The sequence below is a fragment of the Oryctolagus cuniculus genome, chromosome 6 (assembly GCF_964237555.1).
Source record: "Oryctolagus cuniculus chromosome 6, mOryCun1.1, whole genome shotgun sequence".
In the NCBI taxonomy this organism is placed as follows: Eukaryota; Metazoa; Chordata; class Mammalia; order Lagomorpha; family Leporidae; genus Oryctolagus; species Oryctolagus cuniculus.
In genome coordinates, this window is record NC_091437.1 from 70056090 (window position 1) to 70081884 (window position 25795).

Genomic DNA, 25795 nt, shown 5'->3' on the forward strand with positions numbered 1-25795 from the left:
GCAGCTCGTCACAAGAGCCTCGGCTGATCACTGACATCATAAATAAGAGTGTCAATTGTTAAATCAACAACAGAAGTCATTGTGCACTTGCTCTTCCTGTAGGACCTCTGTCCTTAACGTGGTGTACTATGAGAATTCACGGTAACACTAGCCTTCAAACATTACTTTCCACTTTGCATGTCAGTGTGGGTGCAAGCTGTGAAAATCTTTACTGAGTATAGAGTTGGTCTCTATATAAAGATAATTAAAAATGAATCTTCATGAAGAATGGGATGCGAGAGGGAGTAGGGGGTGGGGTGGTTTGGGGGTGGGAGGGCAGGTAGGTGGGAAGAACAGCTACAATCTGAAAGCTGTACTTATGTAATTTATCTAGTAAATAAAAGCTTTCTATAAAAATAGATACTAGATATTAATAAATAGAGCACAGATATAATAACAATAATAATAACAATAATAATAATAGAAAGAATCAAAACAGACTGAATGCTCCAACATGGGAAGTATTGCATATAGCAGCCTCCCAGAATGACAATGACCTCAAATAACACCCTGGCTCAGAATCAACCCTGAAGACATTCTGATGTGGCTAAAACACCTATGAGAGCATGTCAGGCATGGGAAGACAAAACACTGTGGCACACAGGGTTCCCCATGAAGCACTTCTGTGGGTAGACCCCAAGAGAAAGAAGTGGTCATCCACAAAGGATACACTTTATTCAGAAGGCACAAAAGAACTTCCTCTTCCCCGTGGCCCTGTCTAAATATGGAAGGAGTCAGTGGATTCCACAGGCTTCCACAGCTGAGGCAGCTCAGGTCAAGATCCTCAGGTGTTCGCTGATGTGCTAATTCTGAAATTCTCAACAGGGGTCACTGTGCACTGACTTCCCATGCAGGACCTCTCTGCTCAAAGAGTTGAGGTATGTGAGTTAACAGTACCACTTGGTCACAAAGATCTACCACACTTCCACGTGAATGACACCATCTATGGATTATAAGCTAGAAGAATGTCTCATGCTCGCAAAAGTCACACCGCCCTTGGGTTCTTCTCCAAAGTTAACTCAGTCCACCGCAACAGATACTATAGACATACGTAAGTCAAATCTCAGAAAGCCTTACTTTCATTGAATTCAAAAGCACTTTCATCTCTTGTTTGTTGTAAAAACAAGCCTGCCGGTGTTCTAGTGCATAGTAGGGTAATAATACTTCACCAAACATACAGTCTTTTCTCAAAAGCTAGAAGAAAGACTTCTGAATGTACATACTACAAAGAAACCTTGAATAGGGAAGCGGTGGATGCGGATGACCTAATATGATCATTTAAATGTATGCATGTAGGGCAATATTACATTATACCACATCAATATGTACAGCTACTCTTTGTCAACAAATAGAGAAACACATCAAAAAGGAAATACATCATTGTTCAGTGAAATGCATCTCCAAATGCTCACTCTTTTTCATAGAAGTATATGCCATTCCAAAGTTTCCAAATACGTATAGTATTCAGCCCGTCATGTTTTGTTAATAAGTTCTAGGTAAATTCTACTCCTGTCAGAGAAGATGCCCCTAAAGGAGACAGAGGCGGAAGAAAGGTGGGAGGGCTGCTGTGAAGTTAGGTATGGTGGGAGAATCACTATGTTCCAAAAGCCGTGTTTAGGAAATGCATCAAGTTGGTATAGCTTCCATAAAAGGTGTCTGGGAAAAACTGGAAATAAAATAATCCAGGATTCCATGGCTGGCTGTGCACTGTGTAGAGAAAATCAGTGTCTAGAGGGGCTCTTTGCTGTACACCCAGGGCAATGCTCTTTCCTTCTTTTCTCTAGAAGATCCCACTTGGGAAGAAATTATGGACATCTAGTAGTCTATTTTCCTGTCTCGTCTAGTAGTAGAGGGTGCACTGCGCTCCCAACAAATCCAAGGCTGATGCTTGCTTTTGTGGAGTGGGAAGTAAGGGTGTGACAGTCAAGGGATACTCTTAACAAAAGAAACATGGGTTGAGAAGGAATTTAGCCTAATGGCTTAGATGCTTTGATGGTGAGTTCCGATGCCCATTTCTCATATCAGAGTACCTGGTTTTGATACTCATCTCTGGAGCCTAACTCCAGTTTCTTACTAAAATACCTCTGGGGAAACAATGGTTCCTATAACAAGTTCCACGCTATTCACATGGGCGACCTGGGTGGAATTGCCAGTTCCCAGTTGCAGTCTGGCACATCTCAAGGCACTTGCAGGACTGGGAAGTGAATTAGCAGTTGGGAGCTCCTCTCCTCTCTCTCTGTCTCTGTTCCTTTATAATGTTAAGATGGGAAGCGTGGCAAAGGCCCTGCCAACTCGGAAACAAAATGCGTTAGTTATAAATGAAAAGGCTGTTATATTCAGCCACACACAAACCTTAATTCATGCATGGCAAACCAAGATAAAGGAAAAACAAATACCAACTAGGAAAGTGTAGGTGGTCTGCCTAGTATATCAAAACGAAAGAAACCTAACGTACACATTGTTCTTGGAAACGAGGGAGAAATGGCCAACATTCCAACAGAAAGATGGGCAAAGGACAAGGACAGTTGACAGGAAAAGGGACACAAGTGGCTTTTCTTCCAATGGAAAGAGCGCCACCTTTCTCCTGTGCAGGGCAATGCAAATAGAATCTGCACATCTCTCATTTGGCTACAATTCAAGTACTTGGCAGCATATATTGGAATAAGAAGACACTCCTCGAGGAGTGGTAATGAACATGCGAAACCATGCAACCTCTATCAAAGGGGAATCTAGCAATAGAGTTCTACAGTAGATCTGCCATTTGCACTGGCACTGTCACTTCTGGGAGTTAACTCCACAAGTATAGGGGCATATGTGGTTTCTGTGTTTGTGTTGCTAACACTCAATGCCTGAGACTGGATAATCTGTGAAGACCAGAAATTTATAGTTCTCACACCTGGAGCGCCTGGGAAGTCCAACATCAGGGCATCAGCATGCTTTGTCTGATGAAGGTCTTACTATTGCATTGTCACATGGTGCAAGGCTGAAGGCAGAAGGGCCAGGAGCAAATCAGCTGAACACCACATGGAGCCTGTTTGACAGGGACCTCAATCCCCGGTTTCAGTAAGGCCCAGCCACGACCGTTGTGGGTATTTGGAGAGTGAATTAGTGGATAGAGATTCTCTCTCTCTCCGTTACTTTGCTTGTGTCTGTCAATGTGTGTGTGTGTGTGTGTGTGTTGTGTGTGTTTCCACATCTCAAGAAAACTGAACGAAGAATCCATCAAAGCCAACCATTATTCTACAGTGAATACTCTAAAATAGACAAAATTCACAGTCTGCTCAGTTCTTTAGAGGTGGACTAAATGCTGATATCATTTAAAGATGATGGTCCTCTTTCTAGAACACAGAAGGAAACAAACTCACCCAAAGCCTAATGACCCTCATTGTATTTTTATTTTTTAATATCTTTCCTGATTTCCTTGGAAGATTTCTGGGTTCATATTTCATATTTCTTGATTTAGTATAGAAAGGTAGAGTGACAGCGAGGGAAAGACAGAGTAGTTTCCATTCCCTGGTTCACTTCCCAAATCCTGCAACAGCCAGGGCTGGCTGGACTAAGCCAAAGCCAGGAGCCAGCACTTCAATCTGGGTCTTGGAATTGTGTGGCATTTTGTCATCCGTTGGGGCATAGTCTGTTTCACAGGTGCATCTGCAGGCTCTTCTATCAGAAGCACAGAGGAACAAGGACTCCAAAAGGGGATATGAATGCCCCTTGTGGTACTTTAATCACTGGACCAGATGCCCACCACAAGAGTGATGATTTATTCCAGTCGATGTCTGCTAAGTCCTTTGTATGAGAGCAAATTAGGAAAACCTAACGTACACATTGTTCTTGGAAACGAGGGAGAAATGGCCAACATTCCAACAGAAAGATGGGCAAAGGACAAGGACAGTTGACAGGAAAAGGGACACAAGTGGCTTTTCTTCCAATGGAAAGAGCGCCACCTTTCTCCTGTGCAGGGCAATGCAAATAAAAACTGCACATCTCTCATTTGGCTACAAAGCAAAAGGAGAGAAGTCACTTTCCCAAAACTGGCTTAACGCACAGCATCACAATGTTCACCCACAACTTCACTTCAACAATGGCCAAGGGCAAGGACAGACATTTCTCCAAAGACGAACAGCACAAGAGCTATATTGAAAGGACACACTATTATTGGTCATTGGCCATCACAAATCAAGTCTGCAATGAGATAGATACCCCTTCCAAACCACCTCGAGGCTATTCAAATAACCGTGAACCTGCAGTTGCATTCTCAACGAGCTATCTAAAAGAACCGGAAACAAGTTTGAAAAATATTTATCCAGAAGACTTCACAGGATTCACACTAGCCAAAACACAACCACAGCTCCAGTGTCCATCAGTAGATGAATGAATAAACACAATATGGTCTACTCGTATGATGGAATTCAGCATGAAGTAGAATACAAGTACTGATACGGGCTACCGCATAGGCAAAACTTGAAACCATGGTGCAAGTTGAGGGAATCCAGACACAGCAGAGAATAGTTTATAATGCTAGCTCTATGAAACATCTAGAGCATACTCACAGACCGAGAACTAATTGGCAGTTGCAATTGCTGGGGGAAGGGAGACTGGAAACTGGCTACTACTGGGTTTCGAGCTTGCTTTGCAGGTGATGTGATTCACTATTAGATGGTGGCCGAGGCGGTGGTGGGCAGGACTAAAGCTCTCAATAAACTTGCATACAGCCTTTTGGGAAAATTTTTCTGACTGCACCCACCAGTGAACTAGGGCCTCTCTGCTGCTATAGATTGGCTGGTCAAATTATTTTACTGTTTGAAAGGCAGAGTGCCAGAGAGACAGGCAGGGAGGAGGGAGACAGGGAGGTTGATCCAGTGAAACACACGAAAACCCCTTCAGCTGAAACCCCACAGTATCCACTGTGAACCAGACATGTCCTGTCCCCACAGCAAGTAGGAACAAAGTACAGCAGGTGGTATTGAACACACAGCAGGCCATCAGTACCTTTAGAGCACACCGCAAGGTGGGGGTGCACAGGATGTGTAGAAAATCACTCTCTAGGCATGACTGGTAGAAAGGGATACTTTGGTGACTTCAGTGGAAGAACATCTACCAGAGTTGACCAGGATTTCCTTCTCAAGAATTCTAGGTCTTGAATCCTCCCCCAGAGAATTATCAAAAGCGATGCATGAGAATCTACAAATTCGGTAAGACGATCAGGTTTCTCACAAGAAACTTTACAGGCCTGAAGCGTGTGAAAGCTTATCTTCACATAACTGAAGGAATAAACTTCCAACCAAAATGACATCTTCTTATGGACAAGTTAAGGGACAGCATCAGCATTAGACCTGCCTGACAGGGAAGCTCTATTGCCCTCTCCTGGAAGCAAATCGACACTACATGGCAGCAACACAGAACAACCAAAAAGTGGCAAAGCGCCCCAGGGTAAGAGAAAAGGAAAAGACACATACAGGATCTTCACTACCGCCATGGAATAGAAATCACTTTTACAACTTGGAATGCAATTTAAAGTAAAATCACAGAACTTGCAATGACTATACGGATCTCATGTGTATTTTGTAGCAAGTCATTTGGAACTACATTGCTTCTATGTGGATGAAGTGGAAGTCTAAACTAAATGTTTATAGGTGTGAATAGTTTATAGATTCCCATTGCAATGTGTCAGTAGATACCTATAGATGATGCACAAAAGAAAATGAGAGATAAGAAGTCATTAGGAGGGGCTGGCACTGTAGTGTAGTAGGTTAAGCGCCCGCCTGCATCAATGGCATCGCATATGGGCACCAGTTTGAGGCCCGGCTGCTCCACTGCCTATCCAGCTCCCTGCTAATGGCCTGGGAAAGACGTACAGCCTGGAAAGACAGTCAGTGATGATTCAAATCCTTGGGTCCCTGCCACACAGGTTGTTGACCCAAATGGAGTCTGAGGCACTTTATTTGACTTAAGTTTTGGGGGACTGAACCAGCAGATGGAAAATCTCTGTGTCCCTGCCTTTCAAACAAATACATAGGAATTCTTTGAAAACAGAAAGCGCAATGGATGGCATGGTGACATCATAGGTAAAGGCACCTCCTGCAGTGCTGGCATCCCGTATGGGTGCAGGTCTGAGTCCCGGCTGCTCCTCTCCTGATCCAGCTCTCTACTGGGCCCAGGGAAAGCAGTGGATGATGGCCCAAATGCTTGGGCTCTGGCACCCGGTTGGGAGACCCAGAGCAGGCTCCTGGCTGCTGGAATTGCATCGGCACAGCTCCAATCATTGCGGCCATCTAGGGACTGAATCAAGGGATGGAAGAACTCTATTATCTATCTATCTACCTATCTATCTATCTACCTACCTACCTACGTACCTACCTACCTATCTATCTCTGTCTGTCTTCTTCTGCCTCCCTGTAACACTGACTTGAAATTAAATAAATAAATCTTACAAATGTACCCAAATGACTCCTGGCCTCGTTCATGACTTTCTTAATTCCCCAGTCTTATCGGTTGAAGCAGGGAGGACTAGGGCTCTTCCTATTGCTTGGAGGACATGGAAAAGAAAGCAGCTCACCCAAAACTCTAGGGATTACAAGCTAAGTCTAATGCCAAGTCCCTCACTTGACTCCCTAGCGAGGAAAATGATTTCACCCATGTCCTCTGAGATTCTTTCATAAAACACCAAGCAAACCAGACCTGGAAGGAGTCTATTTCCTCAGGCATCCTTAGTATTGCACTCTTCTAAAGAGGCTGGACAATTTGAATGAGCTCAGACCTATTTTCAAATGGATGCCACTCTCTGTGGTCAGAATGAAGCTTCCTAGCCAGTATTTGATCCCCCAGCCCTAGTGATTTTCTGTGAGGTCTTTTGCTCTATCGATAAGGTGGCCTGTTTCTGGGGCCCTGCATGCTGAAGATGGGAGATCTGATGCCAATTTGGGGGCATGGCTTTCAGGTGAGCTCTCTCACCTTCTCCTGGAGTTCTTGGACATGGCTGCTATCATAGCCAGAGACACTGAACCCGTATTCGGGGAAGATGCGCTTTAAGCTGTGACCTCAACATCTCCCGAAGGGGCAGAATCCACGACTCAAGATGCAGTTTAGAGTCTGTTGGGTCCCTAACCTTGGCTTTTCATGGGTCTCCATACCTTGCTTGTTTCTTAGGGGTTTTCCCGAAGGAACATGCTAGAGTGTTTGGAAATGATACGAAAAGGAGGTTTGGGACCCAGCTGTCTGTCTGTCCGCAGGCTTAGGGCCCTGTCTACATTCAAGTCTCTTGAGGGAGCTGAGGAATGGCACTGTGTTTGTCTCCTTGTGTACAGTTAAGGGGATGATATTGTGGCAGCAGCCCAGAGGGGCCTTGGCATATCTTCTTAAGGGAAAGGCTCCACAGAATGGAACTTTGAAGATGTGACCTCACTTCCTTGGTGATAGAACTTACACTCTGATAGCAACAGTCCTTAGCGGCTCACTTGATGGGAGACGTTCAGGAGAAGACCATGTTCTCTCGTTGCTGCCAATCGTTGCCAGGCTCTGGCCTTTTCCGGCGCTTGAGACATTGGCTCCGCTCTCACACTGGGTGTCTGTGGCCTCTTACTGCAAGGCCACCCCAGGGAACAGAACAGCCCAGGAGGCAGCCCCAGGTAGCGGAACAGGCCCGTCCTGGCAGGGGATCACCTGTGACCCCATCTGGGTCTTCTTTGCCCCTCCCTTCACCATGACAGTGGCAGAAGAAGAGGGGCTCTTGCTGCCCAGCAACACGATTCACGTGTTGGAGCCTCCTGTGTCTTGCGTGTTCATACCCTATTTTGTGGACAGCTGGTTGGGCAAGTGGGTGTTGGGGGACCTCCTCTTGTCTTCTGGAGACCTCTCTGGCTGCACAAGGGTACAGAGGCCCTTACTTTCCCGACCTGGGTAACAGAATGCCTCATGGGGGGAATTATTCTCTGTGGGGACAGCCAAGCACGACACTGATGCCTCTGGTCTGGGCTGCCACACACTCTCTTTGCAGAGCTCCACACTGGAGTCCACAGACAGAACACATGAGGAAGCCACAGGCATCGTCAATGGACACGTGAGTCAGGCCAACAACGTGGCTAATGCTGGTGTGGAGGGAGCGAGGGGCCCAGGAGTACCCACATGTTGGGGCACGAGATGACCACGGTGTGCCTAGAACCACATCCTGAAGGGAGGAACGCCCCTGGCTTTTGGCCTCGTGATCTCCCACTCAGTGACTGACCCCCATCCCACTCTCAAAGAAATCTCAGCCCCTTGGCAACTGGGTGTTGGGAAACTCCCTGTTCACACAAGCATCGTGTGTGGCCATGGTGCTGAATGTTTGCCCATCTAGTCCAAGAATCCTGTGCAGTCCTTAGTCAGCTCCACTGCCTTCCAGGTCTTCTCCAAGCTTTAGGACTCAGTGATCCTACCAGGAAGGTTTTCCCACACAAAAGGGCAGAGGGTTCAACCAAAAGGGTGAAGATACCACACAGGACTGGAGCCTGGCCCCCACCTGTTCTATTCCATGGGACGACATTGCCCCTGTGGCCACACTTGCATGGCTGCTGGGAAGCACTGGGATTCAGCTGCATTGCCACGGCAGCGGTGCTGTAGGACACAGACTCACTGTCTCTCACGGAGCACAGTCAGCTCGGCTGCTCAAAGCACAGGAGCCCAGGTTGGGCAGCTCTCCCAACAGGAGTCGCTTGTTCCCATTTCTGGTGGCTGCATGTCAGGGCATGGCCAAGGTGATTTCTCAGGAGGGCTCATTGCCATCTCCATCCACAGTTTCATTTCCTATGCTCCCCTGGGCTTCTCTGTGCTGCTGTCGCATCTGCCAATGAGCACAGCAAGGTAATGGGATGGGGCCCACGCCATTTCTGGGGGTAAGGTCAATCACCTCCTTGCGGACTACTGGCCCAACTGCAGCAGTCACACTCAAGTGCTCTGGTGTCAGAACAACCCCACGTGTGTGTTGGGGATGGGGGCCACAATTCGGCTCTGAAAAGGCAGTGATGCCCTGCTGAGGACAAACTCCAAGGACCAGGCTGGCTGGGGACTGGCTCTACACATGTGTCGTTGTAATGCCTCAAGTCAGGTCACTTGGCAGAACGCCTGTGGTCATTACGCCACAGGCAGACACCTCTGACTATGGCTCTTTTCAGGATCTAGCCTCCCCTGGGGCTTCATATCCTACTCCGCCCACTTGTTTCCATTCTGCAGTCTGGTGGCAAAGCAAATCACACAGTTGCCCTCATTTCTAGCTCCCCCAAGGGGCACGGAATCATCTTTCACTGCTGGCCCCCTCGCAGGACTTTCTCATCCCTCAGTCCCTGTTCAGCCTCTTGGCCCCAACTGGGGTTTTCTCCCAACCCGGGTGTCTGCTCCCCTGTGCTCCCTGGAACTGCCACTGACTCACGTCCTTTCTGGTCCTCCCTAGTATGGAAATGGGTCCATGCTCTACTTGGCAGAGGTCTGTGCCATGCGGACCCTACAGCCAGACACTAAAGAGATGCTGCTGGATGCCCTGGTCCCGGGCCCCCTGGGAAAAAGGATCTGCTACTTCAACACCTTCCTGTGTACATACAGCGACTTCTCCACCATTCCGTATTACTTAGACCAGATATTCGACAGGTGGGTAGCTGCCTTTCAGCACTGCGGTGATGCAGAGATGAATCTTACATGTTTTAGATGACCGAAGCGACTTAAGACATGGCGGGCATGGAACGGGTGCCTTTCTCTGTGGACAGGGCTACTGGCACACTGCGTCGCACCTCTTGATTTCCTTTCTCTGCACCCTCACGAACCAATGTTTCTACTCAGGTGGGAACCGGCCATGTGCCTCTATGGTTGGAAAACCTCCCAGATGGCAATCCTGCTTTCCCCTTTTTCAAGAATCAGAAATGTTTTCTTTCACAGGCAGAGTTAGACTGAGAGAAAGAGAGAATGTGTCCTTCTATCTGCTGGGTCACTCCCCAAATGGCTGCAAAAAGCAGGGCTCTGGGAAGCCGGGCTGAGGAGCCTGAAGCTCTATCTGGCCCCCTCAGGGGTGCCAGGGGTCCAACTACTTAGGCCATCATCCGGCACTTCCCCAGGCTCATTAGCAGGGAGCTGGACACCAAGGACAACAGCCAAGACTTGAACTGGCCAACCCTGATATGGCTTGCCAGCATCACATGTGGGCAGGGGCATTGGAAGCTGCTATGCCTTCGTACCGGCCACATTTCCTACTTGTTCCAGCTGCTCCTGTCCTCGATATATGCACAGAACAGCTGCCCTCAGGGTTGGTAGCAGTTGCCCAGACCCCTCATCGACCTGGCAGGTCTGCAAGGAATCATTCACTCTACACATATATGGGAAGCCCTTCCCTTGTGCACTTTTCCAGACACTTGCCACAAATCCAGTGAACAAAGCATTCAAGGGCCTCACAGTTGTGGGGAATCCGACCCTCACAGCCGAGACCCTATACAAGTCCTGTCCTGCAGCGGCAGAGCTGAGGCTTGCTGACCTCCTCTGGGAGTAGCTGCAACGTCCCCTACTCTGATCACAAGGAGAACCCCATGTCCCACTAAGATGCGGGGAGATTGGGGTGCAGATGCGGCCTTCTGTCACTCGAAAGAATGGCAGGAAAATGAGGGCTGAGGCAAGGCAGAGGCAGACAGTAGGTGCAACTCCAACTTCTGGCCCCACCACATGCAAAGGAAGTGCTGAAGAGCAGTGCTATGGATAGGAGCAGACACGTTCTGCAGAGGAGCGGGCATGTTGGGGCTCACAGACAACACCCACATAGCCATGCCCAGGGCAGTTGCTTCCAGCTTTGCCTACCCTCCCTGACCACCCAACCCAACCCACCATCCCAGGAGCAACCTACTCCCAAGTCTGCTCAGAGCCGGAGCCTAGGGGCCTCCAGCTGAGAAAACCATGGGAATGAATGGGAAGGCACTGAAAGGAACATGAGAAGGAAGCCATCCAAAGGAAAGCTACTGCCGGCAATGCCAGAATCCCTTGTGGGTGTTGGTTGGTGTCCCTGTTGTTGCAGTCCAGATTCAGGACCCTGCTCGGGGGTCTGGGAAAACCAGGGGAACATGGTCCAAGCATTTGGACCTCTGCCACCCATGTGGGAGACCTGGATGGAGCTCCTCACTCCCCGCATGAGCCTGGCCCAGTGCTGTCCACTGCCCATCCGGGGAGTCAAGCAGTGGATGCAAGACCTCTGCCCCGGTGTGTGTCTTTCCCTCTCTCTCTGTAACTCTTGGGATTCACAGTCAAGAAATCGCCTTGGAAAACAGCAAAGCATGGCATTGTCTTTCAGAAGCTAGAGTTCACCGGCAGGCTCCGTGCCCCACCCCACACAGGGAGTCCTGGAAGGGCAGCAAGCAGGGTAAGGTCAAGTCTGACTCTGCTGCCCACTCTCCTTCCCCAGGAACATGGCTTCCTGTTTGCAAAGCTGCAAAGCCAAGTACAAGGCCGAATTCTGCGATCGCGCGGATCTCCCGCTTCTAAAGATGAAGGTCGGATCCAAGCAGGTCCGCTTGCCCAGAGGAGACCTGCAGACCCATGTGTGCTTTCTGCGTGTCAGGATGGCCTACCCAAATCCCACACAGGCAGAAGCAGTCGGTAAGATGCACTGCACTCCGCGAGATTCTCTCGGTGGGCTTTGGGGCTGGAGCCCCTTTAGAGGCAATGGGATCGCGCCTGGCTTTGGAGAGGCCATTGGAAAGTGCTTGATGTTGCTGACCCTTTCTCTTCTCCCAGCTCCTGCTCTATTTGCCAGGCTGCAGTCATGCCAAACACTGGCTTTAGAGCCAGATTCCCCACTGCTCACAGAGCTAGAACCTCTTCTGGAGACAGGATCCATTTCAAAACTGAGGCTGCCACCATGCGCAGAATCAGCACCAAAGACAACTACCAAAGTCTCCTGCGCATGTCCGGGACCTGCAAACAACCAGCCTCGCAAGATGGCTAGCATCACCACATTCCCCGCCAAGCTGCTGGCGGAACAGTTCACACTGATGGACGCGGTGAGCAGCGGGCTTGTCTCGGCAGGGCCAGGCCCGAACACCCCTTTGGCACCAGCCTCCCCACAGCTGCCCCGACCAGAATCCAGTGGCCTGGCTGCAGTTCAGGCTTCAGGTCCCACCACCTATGTGACTGGACCAATGTCTTCACTCCCAAGGCTGCCTTTCTCCCATGGCTGGCAGAGAGGGCACCCAAACCACACCAGCTGCACAGTGACTCTCCAGATCAACTGACATGGGCCTGGCAGAAAGTAGGGCTGGATCTGACCCACAGGGTACTGGACGGGCCTAGGTGGAGGGCATCCAGGTCCACCCACTGCCTTCCCATCTGCCTGCGATGCCACAACTGTCCTGGGTCCTAGCACACATATCCATATCAAACAGCAAGCACCTTGTTGGAGTTGCCACAGGGAGCAGCACTGGCACAGGGACAAGGACTCCAGGGCAGATGCTGTGAGAGCAGAAGGATGAGATACTGGGCGGGATGCCTGGGAGCACACACCTCTGTCTCTTTCCTCAAGGCTTGGGAGGGTTGGGATCTGGGCTGGCAGGAGCGAGGAGACCTCAGTGGCAGAACACATAGCCCAGCTGCTCCCATGTTGGGGAGCTGCATGCCAAACTACCTGAGCTGCAGCTTCGAGCACTGTCACTTGCCGGGGTGGCTGGGCTTCACTGCATTCGAGCTAGGCTGGCTGTGCCCATGGGATACCCTCTTGCCCCCAGGAGCTCTTCCAGAATGTGGTCCCCTATCAGTGCCACAGCTCCATCCGGATCCAGCAGAACAAGGAGGTCAATGCGCAGCTGCCCCCTACTGTTCTCGCTGTCATCATCCACTACCACCACGTGGCCCATTGTGTTACTACCACGTGCTTGGGGGACCCCAGCATGAAGGCAGAGGACAGGGCCCGCGTGGTGGAACACTGGATCAAGGTGGCCAAGGTAAGCTGAGGCTGTCCCAGGGGCTCCCTCTCTGCACGGCAGGGACGTGCCACTTTGCTTCCTCAGCTCTCAGGTGTACAGTCTGTGGTCACAGATCCTGCCCAATCCCTGGGCTCTTGGGATCCACGAAGTGGCCTGATCTCACTCATTTGTCCCAGATCTACATGCTCACTTCCCGCCTAGGCCCCTGACATGGGTTGAAACCAATCTAGCCCATGTGAGCGTGGCTCAAGGGGGTCCCATCACTGACCTGCTCTGGCTCCCTGGCCAACTCTCTGATGCATGAGGGGGATGTCAGCACAGCTGGCTGAGCCTGGCTCAGGTGGGGCTCCAAGCCACCTACCTGCCATTCATCCGCTCCCTGCCCTAGGAGTGCCTGGCTCTCCGGAACTACTGCTCGGTCCACACCATCCTCTGCGCTCTGCACAGCCACCCGGTACGCCAGCTGAAAACAACGTGGGGAGAAGTCTCCAGGTGGGTGTGCATCCCTCAAAGCACCTGGTGGACCCGGGACTACCCTCGGGCCTAAGCACTAATCCTCCAAGACTCACAGAGGCTGGTATCCTGGGACACAGGGAGAGGCGTGGACTGCCGGGGGCAGGGGTGGGGAGCACCATCTTTCAGCGGCCCTGGGACACGAGGACTGGGTTTCTGCCTCAGGATGACATTTCCATTAGTCAGGCACATGTGGCTTCCAAACTACATACTTGTGCCTGTGCACCACGCAGCACTGGACCTGCCTGGGCACTCCAACTCTGTAAACACTCACACACGCACACACACACACACACATACACACACACAATCGAAACAGAAGATACTACCAGGCAGGGTGGATCCTCTGATCTTTGTTCTTAAACCAAAGGGGTTTGATCCACCACCTCACCATTCCATCCAAATATCTCCTGGTTTTCCCCTCACAACAGAAAAAGTGCCAGGAAATTTCAGCGTCTTTGCACACAGGACAAAAAAGTCAACAGAGATGTGCCCATGAAGGTAAAGTGGGGGCTCAGGGACAGGGGTGAGGGCTTGGCAGGAGGGGAAGGGGTGTGGCTGTAAGGGCATCAGGGCAGAGGGGAGCTTTTGGTGTCACTGAAAGTGTGCTTGAAAAGAAAACCTGGGATGTGCCTGCTAGGACAACAGGCCAAGAGAGGGCTGTGTTCACAGGTCGTGGGATGCAGTCGGGCTCAGAGGGCAATGGGAATGGGCTGCAGCAAGAGCAGCTTGGCTCTCAGAGGGGGCTGTGAGCACCCACAGGTCTCTGGCTCCCATGCTGTTCCTGCTTCCCCCAGGCTGTGAGGTGGATGCGGCAGCAAGGGCTTCCTTCCATCTGTGCTGGGGCCCTAGAGGTCCTTGGGAAACCAGGCCTGCTACAGTGTTCTCTGTTGCAGCCTTCCATGGGGAGGGCTGCCAAGCCTGCCCCACACATTGCACAGCTTGGGAATGCCAGGGGCTGAGCAGTCGAGTGGGATGCCAAGCATTGGGTCTTACTGGCTGCCCTGGGAGCAGAACTTCTGTCTTCTCGAGGAGAGAAGCAAGCAGCATGAGCCTGTCTCTCAGTCTGCACAGGGAGCCTCATGTGCATCCAGGGAGGCAGGGTATGGGGTGCTGGGCCTGGCTTCCTCTCAGGGACACGCTGAGGCACAGGTCAGTCAAAGGATACTTAGGGCAAGGGGGACCTGAGGTGGGAGGGGAGGCCAGCACCCTCTCCAGCTGAGGAGCAGGCACAGGGAGGCGTGGTCAATCCCCCAAAGCCACCTTCCCAGTGGGAGCTGCATGAATCCATACAGAGCACCTTGTGGGAGGAGGGGAGTGCAGGGTGGGCATTATACCAATGGAAGTGAGCCAGACATGCAGGGCTCAAGGTGGTTTGCACAAATGTGGGCCGGTCAGGAAAGGACTATCTCCCTGAACGTGACCCTGACCCTGGCAGATGGCGATCTGCAGGTTGCCCGCCCGGGAGAAGAACCCCCAGAGAACACAGATGCGGCAGCGGCTGCAGAAGAAGGCAAGTGTGCCTGGGGAGGGGGGGGCAGGGGCTCCTGTCTCCCATTGGGGGCCCATGTCAAGGGAGCAGGGCCTTCTGCCTCCCTTGTTTGCCCGCGCCCATCACCACAGTAGCTGAGAGACCCCAGTTGAGAGACCAGAGCTGAGGGCCTGAGCTGAAGGGCTCCCAGCAGACTTGGGCCTGAGCTGGGGCTGGCACCCCACAAGCTGACTTGTTATCATGCCATCAGAGCTCCCAGGGTTGTCCGATTCTAGAGGCAGTTGGCTGGATGCAGGGAGAATTGGGAAAGGCACTTTAGGGGCGGGGAGCTTCCCAATGGGGAATGTGGCCAGGGCTCCAGCAGCTGGGGTGGAGTGCATCTCAGGGGCCGGGCCTTGGTGGCACCTGAGAACAGCTGCTCACCACCACCACCACCTCATGGCACAGGGAGCCGTCCCCTTCCTTGGCACTTTCATCATGTATCTGGATAGGCTGGACATCGCCATGAAGGACTTCGTAGATGTGAGTGAACTTGCCATGGGTGGGGCAGGCTCCAGGACCCTGAGGCTTGGGGGGAGGGTCCTGGGCTGAGCTCTCAGCCCCCAGCTCCTTGCTGCCCATGTCTCCGGAGGCCTCACAAGCTGTCCCAGGGAGGAGGGCTCACCTGCATATCCCCTCTGAGTGCGGGAGCCTGCAACCAGGTGCCCACCCCTGTCCCCCAACGGTTGAAGCTGGATAGCCAGAGTCCCTGACTGCAAAGCTGCACAAGGTCTTGGCTGAGCCTGCTCAGCCTCTGAGTTGGGTGGCACCCAAGGGAAGGAGAGAAATTGGGCCCCTGTGAGGTCAGGCAGCACCCACATGCCTCAGTGCACCCATCCATTCCCAGGCCTCACTTTCCCTGCCTGCCATCAGACATGGTGGGGACAGCAGTTCCCTGAGCCTCAGCCACCATGTCCCCTTCTGCAGAGCTAACAGCCTGTCCCAGGGACACCTTCTTTTCCTTCCTCCTACCCAGAGGGCAGGGCCAGGGGCTAGTCACAGGCCAGGGGCTGTTCTGATGGACTCTGCCTTCCAGGGAAAAAACAACATGCTGAAAATGACAAAGGTGAGTAGCTCTGCCCTATCTTCCAGGCACAGAGGGGATGGAGGGGTCAGAGATGCCCTGGGCAGAAAGCCCAGGCTCCAGCCCATGCGTGTCTGTCTGCTCTCTCCACTGGGATGGATACACACAGAAGGAGGAGAGCATCCCTAGGGAGGCTGTGGCTAAGGGACTGGAATCCAGGAGAACTTCCTTCCTGGGCGAGGGGCTGTGTGTATGCTACTCAGAAGACAGCTTGGAGCCTGGAAGGGATGGCCAGGGAAGGCTTCTCTAGCTAAAAGACCCAGAGGCCAGCCCCCTGCCCCTGCCACAGTGTGCCCCTCCACCAGTCCCAGTGCAGGCCTGTCAGCATCCTCTCTGCCCCTCTTGCCCCAGGAGATAAAAGTTCTCCAAGAAATGCAGCGGCTCCAGGTGGCAGCCAGTCAATATACTTTGCTGCGCGACGCAGAGTTTGCACTGTGGTTCCAATCCATGGAGAGGCTCAGTGACACTAAGAGGTGAGTGCTGGGCAGGGATTGCGGGATGTCCAGGGTGGCAGATGGGGAAGGTTCTCCTGTTGTGCACTGAGGAGAGGGCTACCCATGGCTCCTTGGTCAGCAGAGGGCCTTACCCATGGGCAGTGCGGGGCTCCAGGACTGCGGCTGCAGGGCGGGCCCTGGAGGGAGCCTGAGATGAGCAAGAGTGCACTCATGGCTGCTTCTGTGTCCTGCAGCTACAACCTGTCCTGCCTACTCCAGCCCCTCTGCTAGAATGTCCACCTCATCCTCAAGGCCAAGAACATCAGGCCTTGGAGAACATCAGCATGACTGAGTCCCCCATGCAGGCAGAGAGTGGGGGCTGCAGAGTTCATCTGTGGGCTCGGGGACTGCACCGTGACACTCGCTCCGTTCCCCGCCGACCAAGCAACAACCCAGTGCCTGGGAGACTGGCCTCCCTCTCTCAGATGGGTGGTCACATCATCACCAATTTCACGGATTCCTCCTAGATTTTCCTATGTATATAGTTCACCATGATTAGTACCAGTTGGTTAGGCCTTTCATTAAAGTAGTATACATGGTAGACCATGAGTGTCCTTCTTCCTCTTTATCCCTTCCCTGCCCTGCTAATTAGAGACCATTCTCTAGATCCACAGACAAAGACATTCATGCAGATTCGAGAGGGGTGTGTCTCCCCATGCAAGGATGCCACACCATGAGTGCTCTTTCAGTTCTGAGGCTTCTACATGGAGCCCCATGCTGTCTCGTGGAGAGAGTCCCTCAGGGTTATTTCTGAAGCGCAATTCATACATCCATCGGTATCTGGCGAGAACAACGCTCTCACTGCTTGTACACTTGCTCCCACGAGCTTTGGGAGTTTGCTGCTTAAAGCCCTTTAGGCTCAGATGGTGGTCCCCTCTATACAGTGTTTTCCAAATGATGTGTGTCACCAATGACCAGCAAAATGTCCCAAGAACACAACTCAGCCCTAGTCACTAGAGAGAATTCCCTGTGAGATTCAGTGGGAAATGCACATAATAAAAGTGCACAATCTTGGGAAGCCAACACTGATAAAAATTTCATGAATGTATACATATATATACACAGAGATTTGTATGTATTCAGGTGAAGTATCCACCTGCAGCAAAGGCATCCCACATGGGTGCCCGTTTGAGTCCCAGCTGCTCTGCTTCCTACCCAGCTCCCTGCTAATGGCCAGGGAGAGACATACAGCCTGGGAGACAGGAAGTGATATTTCAAACACCTGGGTCCCTGCCCCGCAGGTTGGAGACACATGCTGCGTTGGAGACACTGTACTTGACTCAAGTATTTGGGGACCGAACCAGCAGCTGGAACATCTCTGTGTCTCTGCCTTCCAACCAATGAGTCAGAATTCTTTCAAACATGAAAGCACAGGGGCTGCCACTGTGGCATAGCAGGGAAAGGTGATGCCTACAGTGCCGACATCCCATGGGGCCGCCTGTTCGAGGCCCGGCTGCTCCTCTTCTGATCCAGTACTCTGCTATGGCCTGGGAAAGCAGTAGGGTTTGGCACAAATGGTTTGGCCCCTGCACACTTGTAGGCTTTCGATCGGCTCACTCCCAGCCATTGCAGCCATTTGCAGAGGGAACCTGCAGATTGGAGGTCGCTCTCTCACTCTCCCAGCCTCCCTGTAACTCTGCCTTTAATAAATGTATCTTGAAAACAATTAAAATACAAATAATGTACTAAAGGAGTAACTTGAGCCAAGAAAACCAAAGATCGGTCTAGTGGTCATGGTAAAACACTACCACAGAAACCACAGGTGCTCTAAATATATGCCATGATCATGGGAAAGATATCTCATGTTCCTATTTAGACAAATGAACAGACATTGGACAATGTATGCCGAAACTGCGAAAATGTACAGTTTATACTGATATGGATTTGCCTTCTGGAAGCCTGGGATTCTAGGACAGGGTAGGAAGAGAGAACACCGAGTAGGAGCCCCAGTCAAAACGTGCCCATTGAATAGCTAGAGCTCTCCAAGAAGAGCACAACTTCCATAGCTTGTCCATGTTAGGTGAATCTACTGGGAGACGAGCATGGGGAATTGATGACACAGCTTCCTCTCCTTTCCCTATAGCCCTGAGATGCCTCTACACCACATCTCCAGTGTCCTACAGATGAGCAAACCTGGGGGTGGTCCTGGCGACACCTAGAACCCCACAGATCCAAAACACTTGACAAACGCTAAGCAGAAAAACATACCAAAGCACGTCCCAATTAACTGCTGAAAACCACTAGCAACACCAAAACCTTCAAAGATCAAAAATGAGAAGCTTCAGCCTGACTCACAAAATCCTTGAGCTGAAAGACAATGCATCAGTGCCTTCAGAACTTGGGAAAAACCATTTCCAACCTAAAAGTACATACATGTTTTCAATCCTACATTACAGGACAGTAAGATCAAAGCATAGTTAGAGATGCCAAGCATCAAAAACGCTTCTGTATGCCATTGCTCAGAACCTGCCAGAAGATGTGCTCCAGAAAATCAAGGGTGGAGGGGCCTGCACCCTAGCTCCCTTGGTTATTCCTCTGCCTGCGGTGCTGGCTTCCCATATGTATGCTGAGTTCTAGTCCCGGTTGCCCTCTTCCAGTCCAGCTCTCTGCTGTGGCCCGGGAGGGCAGTGAAGAATGGCCCAAGTGCTTGGGCCCTGCACCCGCATGGGAGACCTGGAAGAAGCACCTGGCTCCTGGCTTCAGATCAGCACAGCGCAGGCCATGGGGGCCATTTGGGGAGTGAACCAACAGAAGGAAGACCTTTCTCTCTGTCTCTGTCTCTCTCACTGTCGATAACTCTTCCTGTCAACTAAATAAATATAAATAAATACATAAAACTTTTTACAAAATCAAGCGTGGAAAAAAAAAAACTCTGAGGAAAACATGAAATGCAAGATCAAGGAGCACCATCAGCAAAGAAGTGAACACATTCCTAGAATGATGGGGAACAGAAACCCCAGGGTGACAACATCCACAAAGAGAAAAGCATCTTGAATCCACATTGGAGCAACTAGGAGGTGGTAGGGAAACATTCACCAAGAAAATGAAACTGAGAGAAAGTCTGTTAAGTATAGAAATGTTTATGAGACTGTAAGACAATGAAGAAATATGAGGATTCTATGAATGTTCAGCAAAATGACCTAAGAAAGGGTCAATATGGGGAGCAGGTGTTTCACGCATTGGTCAAGATGCCACTTGGGGATGCATACACCCCAGGGCAGAGGGCATGGGTTTGAGTCCTGGCTCCAATTCAGATTCCACCTTCTTGCTCATGTGCACCCAGAGAGGTGGTCAGAGAAGCCTCAAGTACCTGGAGCCCTGGCACACGAGTGCTAGACCCAAATGCAGTTTCAGGCTCCTGGATTCAGCCTGACCCAGCCCTTGGCTGCTGCGAGCATTCAGGGAATGAACCCAGCAGATGGACAATCTCTGGGCCCCACTGCCTTTCACACCAATACGTTTTTTTAAAACAATCCAAGTAACACAACTCATTGTTCAAGAGCATCATGATAATTAGCACTGGTCTTGATGATCAAGATTCCTTATGGAATTACAATGATGTAAATGCTGCATACTCAACTAAGCAAACCCTGACATATCTGTACTAGGGCCCTGGAGGGACAACCAAAGTTCATTGCCTAGTTGGCAGTGGAGAGTCAGGGGGGAGAGAGCTCCATATTTCCCCATGTTGAGAAGCACAGCACCAGCATGTGAGTTAAGGACCAAGGTGTGGAGCTCAAAAGAAAGCTCTGCGAGTGAAAAGGATGATCCCTGAGAAGGAACGGTGGGAGAAACACCAAAAGGCCTTGATGAACATATGTTATAAAAGAATAGGAGTTTCTGAAACGATCCATTCTTACCTTAGCAAACTCAGAGAGCCTGTCATCACTCGTCAAAGACTGCCGACTTGCACAAGAAGCACAGTCTGAGGGACCCACGGCACCCTTGCCATCTTCAAGCTCGTTACATTCACCAGCACCTTCCCTGTCCCTGTCGAGCTCCCAGTCAGGGAAATGCAATTCACCTAAAAAGGCACAAGTTGCAACTTACTTCATTTCAAATCATTAAATGGTTTACAACTATTTGTATTCTCAGTAGTTAGTATAGCCCTGTTCCTGAATAAAGGTTAAAACTACATTCAGACAGTGAAAAAGTTATCCCTGGCCTCTTTTCTAGTCACTTGGTTTCTCGCATCTCGTAACCCCACCCAATCAAAGTTAACCACATTTGTTAGCTCTTGGATACCCTTGCCGAGTCTCCATTGCCTGTGCAAGTAACTAGCTAACTGTGCATGTTGTATTTACCTCCTTTCGTACAAACCATGATCTTTTTCACTTCACATCATTAAGGTGATTGTCCTTACCACTAAACAGGGAATGCCCTCAGTCCCAAATGTCCTTGTAAAAGGAGGATATTTTCAGCTCAGAAGACCCAGCAGATATCAAAGGAAATAACTCAGCCAAGTGCAAAAGCAAAAAGGATATTGGCCATCTTCTAGAGAGGCTGTCTCTACAAACCTAACTTGCTCATATTAAGCGTAAGTCGCTAATAGGAACGGTGAGGATGAAAAGTTACCAGCTTACTTTGAGTGCATTAAGATGTCTAAATAGTCTAGTTAAGCTATCTCTTTTAAGATTTGGAAAAGTACATGATTTCTACAATTCTTGTCTGTGTCTATCAACTGGGGTGTGTCCTTCAGGGGATGCCTCACCTCAGAAGACCTCTTTGGGAGTGTCCACGGGGACTGATGCTGTCACTGTAATGTACTGGGGAGACATTGGAGAAACTCTAAAACTTTCTGCAACACACAGGAACGTCCTCCTCCTCACGACAGAGGTATCTGGACCCAAGCGATAACAGTGCCAAGACTGAGAAACCCTATTTTCAACTGTCTAAACCATGAGGCAACACAAACTACTCACAGCAAACAAAACTGGTGAAAGTTACACTCCCATCACACATGCACTGTTCTAGTCTTGTCCCAATAACCACAAGTTAGCCAGGCAGTAGTGTGGGTGTAGCATTCGGTAGGAGTTCAGAGAACTGGCTTTGAACTCAAGGGGATCTAACAATGAACCCCAACAGAGTTTACACATCCAAACTCAAGTTGTTACCAATAATACCAGTCCTAGCTCTTAGTCGTTACTGTAAGAAACGTTACATCAGAAAGCATTTCGAAAGGCTTGGCATACAGGCTAAGCCTCACAAAAACATCAAAACCTATAATAACTTTGAGAATGAATTCTTCACCCAATAATGAATCCAATATGGAACAAAACCTGACTTTCTGACAACATTAGAAACTTACCATCACTGGCCCCATCTTCTAGACCCAAAATATCCCCGTTCCAAAGCCTCTACATTCTAGAACCGTGTCCATTATCCCTATGTGATTCAGAGTGTGTCTTCACTTCCTTTGACACATCGCTTCCATTGGAACTCCAAGTTACGTCAGTCAACACACTGTTACTCTTCGAAGTGAGAGTTTCTGACAATGAAAAAAGAAAACACATCAGTATGTCAGCCACTGTGGTCATTTATCTAAAGGAAATTGTAAGCATGCTACTTGCCACAATCACAAAGATACAAAACTCTGACAATACTGAAAGCAATGTCTTATGTCCAATCCTCTTGCCTCAAGTTTGAAGAACAACCTAAGATTCTTTGAGTTAAGGCCAAGCTACAACAAGAAAAAAAAGGAGAACTGGCTGAGATAGATTATCAATTGATAGTAGAAATGAAAGATCTCCGTGAGTGAGATCCCAGGGGAAAGAAGGAGCCATCCAAGAAGGAGGTACCTTCTTTCTCTGAATGCTGGAGAGAAATTCCGCTTGAAGGATGGCCTTATCTAAACAAGGGCAGAGTTTGTGAACTCCAGAGGCATCCATACCCTTAGCAGCTCGTCACAAGAGCCTCGGCTGATCACTGACATCATAAATAAGAGTGTCAATTGTTAAATCAACAACAGAAGTCACTGTGCACTTGCTCCTCCTGTAGGACCTCTGTCCTTAACGTGGTGTACTATGAGAATTCACGGTAACACTAGCCTTCAAACATTACTTTCCACTTTGCATGTCAGTGTGGGTGCAAGCTGTGAAAATCTTTACTGAGTATAGAGTTGGTCTCTATATAAAGATAATAAAAAATGAATCTTCATGAAGAATGGGATGCGAGAGGGAGTAGGGGGTGGGGTGGTTTGGGGGTGGGAGGGCAGGTAGGTGGGAAGAACAGCTACAATCTGAAAGCTGTACTTATGTAATTTATCTAGTAAATAAAAGCTTTCTATAAAAATAGATACTAGATATTAATAAATAGAGCACAGATATAATAACAATAATAATAACAATAATAATAATAGAAAGAATCAAAACAGACTGAATGCTCCAACATGGGAAGTATTGCATATAGCAGCCTCCCAGAATGACAATGACCTCAAATAACACCCTGGCTCAGAATCAACCCTGAAGACATTCTGATGTGGCTAAAACACCTATGAGAGCATGTCAGGCATGGGAAGACAAAACACTGTGGCAAACAGGGTTCCCCATGAAGCACTTCTGTGGGTAGACCCCAAGAGAAAGAAGTGGTCATCCACAAAAGATACACTTTATTCAGAAGGCACAAAAGAACTTCCTCTTCCCCGTGGCCCTGTCTAAATATGGAAGGAGTCAGTGGATTCCACAGGCTTCCACAGCTGAGGCAGCTCAGGTCAAGATCCTCAGGTGTTCGCTGATGTGCTAATTCTGAAATTCTCAACAGGGGTCACTGTGCACTGACTTCCCATGCAGGACCTCTCTGCTCAAAGAGTTGAGGTATGTGAGTTAACAGTACCACTTGGTCACAAAGATCTACCACACTTTCACGTGAATGACACCATCTATGGATTATAAGCTAGAAGAATGTCTCATGCTTGCAAAAGTCACACCGCCCTTGGGTTCTTCTCCAAAGTTAACTCACTCCACCGCAACAGATACTATAGACATACCTAAGTCAAATCTCAGAGAGCCTTACTTTCATTGAATTCAAAAGCACTTTCATCTCTTGTTTGTTGTAAAAACAAGCCTGCCGGTGTTCTAGTGCATAGTAGGATAATAATACTTCACCTAACATACAGTCTTTTCTCAAAAGCTAGAAGAAAGACTTCTGAATGTACATACTACAAAGAAACCTTGAATAGGGAAGTGGTGGATGCGGATGACCTAATATGATCATTTAAATGTATGCATGTAGGGCAATATTACATTATACCACATCAATATGTACAGCTACTCTTTGTCAACAAATAGAGAAACACATCAAAAAGGAAATACATCATTGTTCAGTGAAATGCATCTCCAAATGCTCACTCTTTTTCATAGAAGTATATGCCATTCCAAAGTTTCCAAATACGTATAGTATTCAGCCCGTCATGTTTTGTTGATAAGTTCTAGGTAAATTCTACTCCTGTCAGAGAAGATGCCCCTAAAGGAGACAGAGGAGGAAGAAAGGTGGGAGGGCTGCTGTGAAGTTAGGTATGGTGGGAGAATCACTATGTTCCAAAAGCCGTGTTTAGGAAATGCATCAAGTTGGTATAGCTTCCATAAAAGGTGTCTGGGAAAAACTGGAAATAAAATAATCCAGGATTCTATGGCTGGCTGTGCACTGTGTAGAGAAAATCAGTGTCTACAGGGGCTCTTTGCTGTACACCCAGGGCAACGCTCTTTCCGTCTTTTCTCTAGAAGATCCCACTTGGGAAGAAATTATGGACATCTAGTAGTCTATTTTCCTGTCTCGTCTAGTAGTAGAGGGTGCACTGCGCTTCCAACAAATCCAAGGCTGATGCTTGCTTTTGTGGAGTGGGAAGTAAGGGTGTGACAGTCAAGGGATACTCTTAACAAAAGAAACATGGGTTGAGAAGGAATTTAGCCTAATGGCTTAGATGCTTTGATGGTGAGTTCCGATGCCCATTTCTCATATCAGAGTACCTGGTTTTGATACTCATCTCAGGAGCCTAACTCCAGTTTCTTACTAAAATACCTCTGGGGAAACAATGGTTCCTATAACAAGTTCCACGCTATTCACATGGGCGACCTGGTTGGAATTGCCAGTTCCCAGTTGCAGTCTGGCACATCTCAAGGCACTTGCAGGACTGGGAAGTGAATTAGCAGTTGGGAGCTCCTCTCCTCTCTCTCTGTCTCTGTTCCTTTATAATGTTAAGATGGGAAGAGTGGCAAAGGCCCTGCCAACTCGGAAACAAAATGCGTTAGTTATAAATGAAAAGGCTGTTATATTCAGCCACACACAAACCTTAATTCATGCATGGCAAACCAAGATAAAGGAAAAACAAATACCAACTAGGAAAGTGTAGGTGGTCTGCCTAGTATATCAAAACGAAAGAAACCTAACGTACACATTGTTCTTGGAAACGAGGGAGAAATGGCCAACATTCCAACAGAAAGATGGGCAAAGGACAAGGACAGTTGACAGGAAAAGGGACACAAGTGGCTTTTCTTCCAATGGAAAGAGCGCCACCTTTCTCCTGTGCAGGGCAATGCAAATAGAAACTGCACATCTCTCATTTGGCTACAATTCAAGTACTTGGCAGCATATATTGGAATAAGAAGACACTCCTCGAGGAGTGGTAATGAACATGCAAAACCATGCGTCCTCTATCAAAGGGGAATCTAGCAATAGAGTTCTACAGTAGATCTGCCATTTGCACTGGCACTGTCACTTCTGGGAGTTAACTCCACAAGTATAGGGGCATATGTGGTTTCTGTGTTTGTGTTGCTAACACTCAATGCCTGAGACTGGATAATCTGTGAAGACCAGAAATTTATAGTTCTCACACCTAGAGCGCCTGGGAAGTCCAACATCAGGGCATCAGCATGCTTTGTCTGATGAAGGTCTTACTATTGCATTGTCACATGGTGCAAGGCTGAAGGCAGAAGGGCCAGAGAGCAAATCAGCTGAACACCACATGGAGCCTGTTTGACAGGGACCTCAATCCCCGGTTTCAGTAAGGCCCAGCCATGACCGTTGTGGGTATTTGGAGAGTGAATTAGTGGATAGAGATTCTCTCTCTCTCCGTTACTTTGCTTGTGTCTGTCAATGTGTGTGTGTGTGTGTGTGTGTGTGTTGTGTGTGTTTCCACATCTCAAGAAAACTGAACGAAGAATCCATCAAAGCCAACCATTATTCTACAGTGAATACTCTAAAATAGACAAAATTC

General features: G+C 49.2%; 1 long non-coding RNA gene across 5 annotated transcripts in view; it reads right to left on the bottom strand.

Moving 5' to 3' along the window:
- LOC138850069 (uncharacterized) overlaps positions 1-22791 on the bottom strand; it is a 120898-nt gene extending 98107 nt beyond the window's left edge. For 3 of the 5 annotated variants that reach the window (XR_011389464.1, XR_011389463.1, XR_011389462.1), the window contains exons 1-2: positions 21893-22790; positions 20445-20608 (exon numbers count right to left, since the gene is read on the bottom strand). This is a non-coding gene — a long non-coding RNA (uncharacterized lncRNA). Of the gene's footprint in view, positions 1-20444; positions 20609-21892 lie in introns of all 5 variants that reach the window. The other 2 variants (XR_011389461.1, XR_011389465.1) reach the window with 2 other exon arrangements.
- Positions 22792-25795: the final 3004 nt, after the last annotated feature.